General features: G+C 56.9%; 1 long non-coding RNA gene across 1 annotated transcript; it reads left to right on the top strand.

The window, feature by feature from the left end:
- Positions 1 to 6,008: 6,008 nt before the first annotated feature.
- Positions 6,009 to 9,125, top strand: LOC125184035 (uncharacterized). The gene is made up of 3 exons (XR_007167138.2): positions 6,009 to 6,178; positions 6,417 to 6,495; positions 7,479 to 9,125. It is a non-coding gene; the product is annotated as an uncharacterized lncRNA (long non-coding RNA).
- The last annotated feature ends 420 nt before the right edge of the window (positions 9,126 to 9,545 follow it).

Here is a 9,545-nt window from a genome sequence, read left to right on the forward strand (position 1 = left end):
GTGGTGCAAATTAGGGAATTATTTCCTGGCAGCTCACAGGGCAGGGCCAGCCTTTGGGTCCCGGGCAGGCTGGTGGTGGTGGGAGCGGTGGTTAGCGCTGTTCTCCTGCGCCGCTGCCCTGTTACGGCCGGCAGGTAGCGGGGGTCACTGCCGGGAAAGGCTGCGGACCGGAGAATTTGGTGCAATTACGGCAAAACGCAATTAAGAGCGGAGTTCTGCCTTTTGATACCGCGCGTTTGACGGATGCGTTTGCTGGGCTGGGATTGAAATGTCGCTCACCGTGACCTGAGAGCAACCCAACGACGTTAATCAAAAGGTTCTGGGCCAGGGCCTGGGGAGCGCTGGTCATTATTCACCCAGCGCTTCCCCCCCAGCAGCCAGCAAAAGGGCAGCGGCCTGGCGGGGGGGGGCAGCGGGGCTGCGGGGGGGGGGGGGGCACGGTGCCGGTGCCTCCCGCGGGCCCCCCCCGAGCCCCGCGGCCCCAGGGGACCGGGAACGGGGCCGGGAACGGGGCTGGAAACTGGGCCGGGAACGGGGCCGGGAACGGGGCCAGGCCCAGCAGCGGGCCGGCACCGCTAGGGGGGGGCCGCGCTCCGCAGGCTGCCCGCAGCCGGCCGTGGTGGGGAAGGGGATGGAGGTGATGGGGATGAAGGTGAGGGTGATGAAGGTGGGGGTGACGGTGATGAAGGCGGTGAAGGTGATGCTCTTGCTAGCTGTGGATTTATTTGTGTGCTTCTGCCCTGCTCTGCATGGCCGGAGCGCCAGGCAGCACAGAAAATGCCTGCCATGGTGACGTTGGCCGTGCCTTCGTCCCAGAGCCTGGTATCAGCATGGAAAGGAGCCCAAGCCTTCGCCCAGAAAAGTGTGTGAAAAGAAATCTGTTTCCCTCAGGACCAAGCAGGGTCTATGGGTGGGCACAGGGCGTAGAGTGAAGGGGGAGCAGCCGGGTGCGGGGCAGCCCGGACCTCGCCTTTGTCCCCTGCTCCCCGTGCTGGCCCCTACCAGCCCGGTGTGCAGCGCTGCCCCTGCCTCCTGCGGGGCAAAGCCACAGATGTGACCTTGTCGCCTGCCCTTTGCCTTTGCAGGGCAAGTTGTGCATTCGAATAATTTCCTTGTGCGGGGCAAACCTGTCTTCTGGTATTGTAACACTTGCTAATGACTGGAGCAAAGCTTTTGCTGTCTTGCAATCCTACACCCCATTACGGAGTAGCTGCGTGACCTTTTCTGAGCTAAATTGCTGACCTCTTTCCTCCTGAAAGATGAGTGGTGTGCGTGTAGCAGTTCCTCTTTCTGATTGCCAAGCTATTTTTAAGTGACAATAAATGCCAAAGTATCGGTTACAAGGTTCCTTACTCCTTGAGGCATCAAAAATGAAAGACAATGGAAGGCGGGAGGGAACCCTTTCTACATCCCTGAGAGCCAGGCTGAAGGTTTTCCAAGGTCAATTCCTAAAATGAGGGGCCTTGCCTGAAAACGTGGGGATGAAGAACTCGGCCAGTTCTCTAGCAGAGCCCATCGTGGACTCTAGAAGTCTCGACTGGAGTCAGGCACCTCTACCATTGCCCACCGCATCTGCACGTGCCACAGCAGCGCGAGCGATGGCAGCAGCACTGCCTGCTTCTGACTTCAGGGCTCTGTTCTCCAGAGCCGTCCTGAACCCGATGTGCTGCGAGCCTGGCCTGTGCCGCTGCTGGGGCTGCACAGAGAAGTCTCCGAGGGGGCGACAAAAGCTGCTGGGGGTGCATTTGGGGCCCCCAGGGTGCGGGGCGAGTGGGCCGGGGCAGAGCCGGGTGGGTGCTGGGCTACGTGCTGCGGCACATCCCGACCAGGCACAGGTCACGCGCCCGCAGATTATCGGCTGTTACGTGCTGAGGGCAGGGGAACGAAGGATTTAATAGGATCAGGCCTTGCGCTTGGAGCCGACAGAATAATTCGCCAGCTGTGCCAGAAAGCCAGGTGACCTGCCCGTGCCGACGCCAAGCTTCATTAAGGCAGGTAGTAAGGCATTTAACGTGTAAAATTGCAGCTCCAGATGAGCTGTTAAAATATTGCTTGTTTCTAGTCGTGACAGTCTGAGCTCTAACCCTCCCAGATGAGGGGAGATTCGCGGTGCTCCAGCACTGTTTTTGTGTGGTCTGAACACACGGCAGCACCGGGCAACCATGTCTCCCACCCGCTTGTGTACACACATGCAAACATTTCGCCTTTGAATAATTTTCCTACAGACCTGCTCTCTTTATTCCCATTTTGAACCATGGAATATTCCAGAAAGCTGTACCTGCTCAGAGCTGAGTACGAGGCAGTCTCATCACTTGGCACTTAGATCAAGGCAAAAGCCTGCTTTGCATCACCTGGATTAGGAAAGCTTTCATTTGGGTAACTGCTGGCTGTCCTGGAGGGGCAGGGCTTGGTGCTGCTGGTGCTGCGAGCCGCGCAGGGCTGCGTTCTGCACCCTCGGTTCCTACTGTCTGTCCAGTTTTGTTTTCCAATGAGTGAACGAGTTTTTTATTTTTATTTTTTTAACCCCATAGGCTGGAGCAAAGTGCTGCCCGTGCTGCCCCATGGGAAGGGCATTGCTTTGGAGTTCGGCAGGTAATGACCCCACCGTGCCCACACGATCTGACCGCTGGGGCTGCGCTGAGGCACAGCACGCTGCCTGCAATGGATGCACAGCGTTGGCCCCACCATAGGAGAGCTCCTGGCCCTGGCCCTGTGTGCTCTCACCTGGTGCTAGAGCTGTGATGGAGCTCGGGGCCGGCCACCCGCTGCCCAGCGGGGACGTGAGACCTGCCCGCGGCACGGCGGGGACACGGCCATATCCCCGCTGCTTGGAGCCCCTGTGCCAGGAAGGATGCGCAGGGTCCCCGCTGGGACTCGGGCAGCTCGGCTGTCCTTGCTGCTGTCTCTGTGCTGCTGCTTGTATGCATATTGCAAGCTCATTCTGATGTGCGCTAATGCTATTATCCTCCAGAAATTGAAATCAAGTCTGAACCTATAATGTTTCACTGGGAGGGAATTGGGGTTATATATTCCTGTGTACAGCAGCATTCTATTTCAGTCATAGCATTTAATTATGATTGGTGTGTTAGTGCCCACCAGAGCATAACAAATTGTCATTATGTTATTCTGCTGAGTCTAATTTAATTGGCAAGTTGTCACAAAAGCAATTATCCATCATTTATTTTGTTGCCATAACCACATCTTGGAGAGCACCTGCTGTCTGAAGTGGAAAGGCTCTGCAGTCTCTTGGTCCTGGATTTCTTCCACTTGTCTGACACAAAGACACCATTTCCTCCCCTTATTTAAAAATATGTGCCTCATTTCCTGCTGCGCTCTCGTGCGCGAGGCTGGAGATGCTGGGGGAAATTCACCGTGTGGGCAGTGACCTGTCCGAGCTCCTCCATGTCCTGGGGGTCCACCTCTGAATGAGGACACCCAGCCTCTGCTGGGGACAGGGGGACACAGGGACATGGGGTAGGGCTCAGGAGGATGGGGCAGGGGACATGTCCCCGCTGGGGTCTGGCTGGCGCTCCGCCTCGAGTTCAGCTCCCCTCGCCTCCCTCCTCACCTGGCTGTTAGCCAGGGCCAGAAACGCATAGGGTGCTTTCTGGGAGCTGCTTTGGTGGCTGATCGGAGATGAAAGCGTCTTGGTTGGGTGCAAAACGCCTCCAGGGCACACAGCGGTGCTGCAGGGCGCTGCCAGCCTGGTGCCAGCCCCAGCGCCTCGAGTCCTCGGCCAGCCCGCAGCACGGGCAGGGCTGCCTTTAATAAGCAAGTTTCTGATAACTTATCTGAGCTCCCATAAAGATTAGGAGGCTGGCAAGTGGAGATTAGTGGTTCCTTCTAATCTAGCAGGCAAAGCAATATAAGGCTTCCTGAGATCAGCCCCAAACTTCAGATTTTCTCCTGCCCGAGACAGTGCATGGCTGCCACCTATTAACTTGTGAGGTTTTGGAGAGGGCACCCAAAATCCTGCAAGGCTAATGCAGACTTGAATGAACTTGAAGCCTGTGACTCACTGTGATAAATGAGTAAATAAATGAAAATCTGTTTTGATGTCTGTATTTCTCTCAGTTACTCCCCTCTCCGCCCTGTCTGTAATCTCTTCCCCTCTGGTAGTTCTGATTAGCTGCTAATGAGGAAAGATGATTTTGTAGTTAAAACACAGGGAGAGGGTTTTGTTCCCGGTTCTGCTGCAGGCACCAAGCCCTTCATTTTTCTGTGCCTTGATTTCCCCATCTGTAAACCAAGATACCATTTATTTAGGATGGGTGTTTTAAAATTAATGAATCAGTATTTGCAAAGTGATCTGCTTCAAAGGTGGTGTGCAGCAGCTTGAAAGGGAAGGCTGAACCTGAGAAATCTCAGCTGGAGCTTCCCCTGGAGCCCTCTGTGCCTGAAGCCTCGTGCCGGCAGCGTTTCCCTTCCCAAAGCTGGTGCCTCCCCTGGCATTTGTCAGGAGATCGGCTGAAGGGTGCCCTGATGCCATGCAGGTGCCACCACCGGCCTTTCCTCCCCCAACAGCAGAGGCTGAAGCTTTCACAGGGACGTGTGCCAGTGATGAGCAGGACCGTGGCCTGGGGGCCCCTTCCCCCTGGGAGCTGTGTCTGGGAGAACAAGGGCGCCTCTCGGCAGCACCGATGGCCCTCACCCAGCCCAGGCACCCAGCTTTGTGTGGGGCTCGAGGAGGCACCGCCGCGTTTGCGCTCGGATCGCCTCCAGCCAGCCGCCTCGCTTGCAAGCTGTCCAATTCTCCAGTGCCGGTGCCAAATTCCCCTTCCCTGAATTGCTTCTCCCCTCTCTTTGGCTCCCTGTCAGCTCTGGATGCCTTCGCATCGCCTCCCTCGTGCCGGATCCGGATCGGCCGGATCCGTGGTGCGTGCTCGGAGCCTCCCGCCAGCCTCCGCCTGCTCCCGGGGTTCCTGCCAGCGGGGGACGGATCAGAGGTGGCTGCTCGAGGATTTAACGAATGTGATCAGATTCCCTCACGTCTGCCTGGGGAACGTGGGAGAACTTCCCTGGTGCAGGGCAGCGGCAGCTCGCGCAGGTGCTGGGCGCCAGGCGATGCTGGGCTGATTTATTGGTGACGCTCCTCGGGGCCACGGAGCTGCTGGGTGCGATAAATAATGCGCTGTAATGTATTCTTTAGCAAATTATAATGAAAAGCAGAAAATGTACAGAGGGGAGCAGACAAATACATTCCCCAGTTGGCAAGTTAGTGGCTGCTGGCAGCCAGGAAGCGGATATTTAGGAGGGTTTGGGAATTTCTGGGGCTTCCCCTGCAGATAAATAACCTCTCTGCAGGTGGTCTCAGTGGGTGCCCTGCTGCTGCGTGTGATCCAGAATGAAAAAAACCCCTCTGGGGAGGCTGGGGGGGTTTGGGTGCAGCCCCCGAGGTGCCCCAGCAGGGAGGTGGGAGCTGAGTGCTCGCAGGTGAGGAGATTCGAAGAGCCCTCGCGTGGCACTGGGGAGGTTTCCCACCCTGCTAATTACCAACTGCCGGGGATGAGGCCAGTTTTTCTCTCAGCATCTCTGCCGTTTGGGGCTGGGATGAAAGATGAGAGCTGGGATCCACCAGACCATGGAGGAGCCGCCTGGGTTTCTGTCCCCTGCTGTGGGACGGGGACCATGGGGACAGGAATGGGCACAGCACGGTGTGCTCTCTGCTCAGAGCTCAGTGGGCAGGTTTTACACATGGCTCACACATCCGTGAGCTTGTACCTCTGAAACACAGGTGTAGCATGGTCCTGTGCAAGAAAATAGCTTCGATATGTCTTATGGCTCAGTGAAATTTTACAAAACAGGCACCCAGTTTGCTGCCTACTTTTCCAGTCTCATCCAGCACCTTTCTGGAGCACCCTGTCCATCCGTGGCACCCTGACTTGCGCTGCGAGCAGCATCCCCGAGCAGAGGCGGTGGCACCAGGGGGTGCTGCGTGCTCGCAGCTTGGACCGCAGACACTGCTGCTGCGAAATGGCAACAAGAAGAAGGTGACTTTATTTTACCTGCTTGTTTTTTATTGTTACTGTTTTCATTGGATTGCTCCCAACTCACGCCCGGGACGGTGAAGCCGTTAATAGGACATTTCTCACCGAAGCGCTGGATGCTCTCCCTGCTCCTTGCTGTTGAGATATTTTAACTTCTGGGGTCTGGAGGATGGACACCAATCCCTGTGCTGGTGAGCAGCAGCTTGGGGCCAGGAGGGCCCCACAGCCTGGGACGGCTCCATGGAGATGCCAGCCCCCCGTGCCCCTCTCCCAGCCCCACAGCTCGGTGCTGCCCCTCTGCACTTCCAGGGGTCCAGAGCCTGCATCGGGGTCCCCCCCAACCCCTTGGTCAGTCCCACACATTTCTGCTCGGTGGTGGGCTGGGGTCACCTGGGATCTCATCAGCTCATCCCTCCTCTCTCTCCCCAGGCCTCTGACAATTTTGGCCACAAAACGTTGCTTCTGCACTTCTGCAGCCTCCGACGTCTCGAAATGCAGGTGCAGTCAGGTAAGAGCTGTGTGACTAACTGATGTGCTTTGGCAAAACGGGGAACGGCCTTCTTTATGGGGAGGTTCCCGCAAGGTGCAGGATGTGCAGCGGTGCACAACGGGATCGTCCTTGTGCCCTGCTGCCCTCTGCCATCTCCTGCCCACAGACTTGGGCATTTGCTTGATCTCTGCAGGCTGCATCGGTCTGCGGGCAAGGGGAGCTGTAGGAAAGCTGAGAATGATTCAGTATAATAGCATTTAAAGAAAAATAAAGTAAATTTAGCATTTAACTGAGGCGACTGGATGTCTCCAGCATTGATGGGACTGGAATGGGACACGGTGCCTCTGGGCTGCCAGTGGGACTCAAGCCATGGGGGCGGTGGCAGTGACCCGTGGGGGTGCTGCCCCGATGTTGGGGGACCGGTCACCCCCCCCCCCCCGGCTGCTGGCATGGCTGTGCCCCAGGCGGGGGCACCGCGGCGGAGCCGTGACACCCCCGTGCGCGGGGCTGCGCCATCGGTGAGCGGCGCATCACAGCCGGCCGGGTTTATCGCAGCAAAGATAACGCCGGTGTTTGCAGTCGTACAGAGGGAAAGATAAGGGGGAGGAAGAGCTGGGGAGAGCTGGGCGACAAAGATAAATTTACTGTACTGCAGGAAATCGAAATGTGAAACGGAGATCTCAAAGAACTGAAATATTTAAAAAGGTGCAGAGGCTGGGCACACGTGCGAGGTCCGGGCAGAGCCTGGCTTTGCACACACATCCTTCCGTGTGGGTCTTGTGCCCGCTGTGCTCCCAGGGGCATTTCTGGTCCTCACCTTGGGAAGGTTTCCCTGCTGCTGCCCCTGCTTCCTGGGGCACTTCTTGCATGGCTTTGCGGTGGGGCCCATCAAAAAAGCAGCTTTAAAAAAAAAAACTGTATGCGTCTGCAATTTCTTGGTATAGCAAAGTCACCTGGGCTCCATCTCCTGCTGCCGATGGCTCTATTTTTTCTCATCACAGGACCTCAAAAGCCGCAGCCAAGAGCAGCAGCCCCCTGCTCTGTGGGCCATCGGAGGCGAGCTGGGCAGTGAGTGGCAGCGCCGCAGCTCCCTCCACTGCTGGGGCTGTGCGCCGGTGCCGCCTGTTCTTTGTCATTCAGGTAAACTGGGAAATCCTCGCTAACCTCAGCTGCACCTGGGTCGTGTCCCATGTCTTTAAAATGCCCTTCAAAATCTAAACGCCCAAGTGAGAACATCTTAGAGTGTTTTCCTTCTGGTCCATTTAATTTTGAAACAGTGTTGGGAGCACTGTTAGTAGTGCTAAACCCAATATTTAGGATTGTGGGATTGCAATATAAATAAATAGGAGTCTGTGAAACAAGTTCAGTTGCAGTGAGAATAGAGCTGCTGGATTTAAATGCTGGGAGCTGAGGAGCTGTGCGTACACCTGACAGTGAAATTGTCTAGCAGGAATAATGAAACCTGTGAGTGGAAAGGAAGAGCAAACTACTGGTCTACGATGTCGGGAAGGAAATCAACGTAACTTGATTGTGTTTAGTGATCTGAGACACATAATTAATAGCATGAGGACATTTGAAACAAGAGATATTATGCTTGTTTTGAAACTGGCCATCTCTGCGTGTGCTGGACGTAACGCGAGCCCTGGTGCCGGGGAGAGGTCGCCTGCTGCTGCTGCTGGTCGCCTGCAGCTCGCCCCTGGGGCTCTGCTGCCTGCCTTGAGACTGAGGCGCCCTGGGGCCTTCGGGTGGGTTGACTAGGGAGGGGATGAGCCTGTCCCGAAATCAAAGTCACCAGGGCATCAGCCGAACAGTGCAATGAGTGTTGTTTGAGAGAAACCCGCCTGAGTGCTGGCGTCCAGCGGTCATTATGCAAAGTGCTTAAATCGGTTCGTTCCTGAGAGGAGACATCCTAAAAACGCCCAGGGTGGAGGGGATTGATACATCATTGTTTCTTGTTATCTTCATCACTAAAATCGCCCTCTGTGCTGGAGCCTGGGTTAGGCCTGACGTGGCTGTGCAAGCGCACCAAGGGAGCTGGAGCCTTCCAGGCCGTGCTGCTGAGCTGCCTGACAGCCTTTACACTTCAGAAGTGAGGCAAACGGAGCTGGCGTGCCGATCCGATGTGTTAATTGTTTGTTAGCCTTTGCGTAACCTTTAGAAAATCCCTGGCGGGGTGATTTCCCAGCCTGGAGCACGCAGCGGCTGCGGGTGCGAAGCAGCGAGGGATGCGCGCCAAGTGGGCTGGCGCGTGTGGCCCCCACGCAACTGTCCCCTTCCCCCGGCTCGGTGGGGGCAGACCCCCCGTTGCATGGGGCTGGGGGACCTGACCTGCTGATCTTGTGTCCGTACACATCCCTGTGGGGCTGCAGGGTAGGACCTTGCGCTCCCCGAGCTGGTTCTGAAGTGAACGGCCCCATCCAACAGGTGCTGTGCAGCAGCGTGGCTCCATGACCGGTGGTGTAAAGGAAAACCTGCTAAAGCAAACCCATTTCTTGCTCCCAGCCCCTCGGTCCTCTTCCCTGCCCCTGCCCCTCTCTGTGTCTGGGCTCCCCCAGTAGCACAGGTCCCCAAACCACAGCAAGCAGTCGGCGAGGGCTCTGTCCCGGTGCTGGTGGCTGTGCTGAGACCCCAGGATGGGGCCGGATCCAGCCCAGCCTGTTCCCCACCGCCACGCTGCAAGCAATCCTCACACCGTGCGGCCGCCGGATTGCCTTGTCCCTTCCAATGATCGTTAACGCTGTTTTTTTCCCAGGCAATCAGAAGCACTTTCCCCTCGTCTGGGTGGTCTTCTCCCATTTTGCTCCTTCCAGCCCTGGCACCCGGGGCAGTCACATCCCATCACGCCGGTTCTCGAGCCATTTGCGCAGCCTGCTCTTTCTGTTGCCACCGATTTAGTCACAGCCCCCTTCTCTCCGTCTCTCCCTCCCTTGTCCCACTCCCTCCTGTGCTCCTGTGGGGTGCTTGGGACTGGAGCTCGGCCCCTGCAGCCCCCGGGGTGCTGATGTGGATCCCTTATGAACCCCGTGCCCGTCGGCTTGAAGCAAGCAGCCGTCACCTGGTAGGAAGAG

This window comes from Anser cygnoides, chromosome 18 (assembly GCF_040182565.1).
Source record: "Anser cygnoides isolate HZ-2024a breed goose chromosome 18, Taihu_goose_T2T_genome, whole genome shotgun sequence".
Classification (NCBI taxonomy): domain Eukaryota; kingdom Metazoa; phylum Chordata; class Aves; order Anseriformes; family Anatidae; genus Anser; species Anser cygnoides.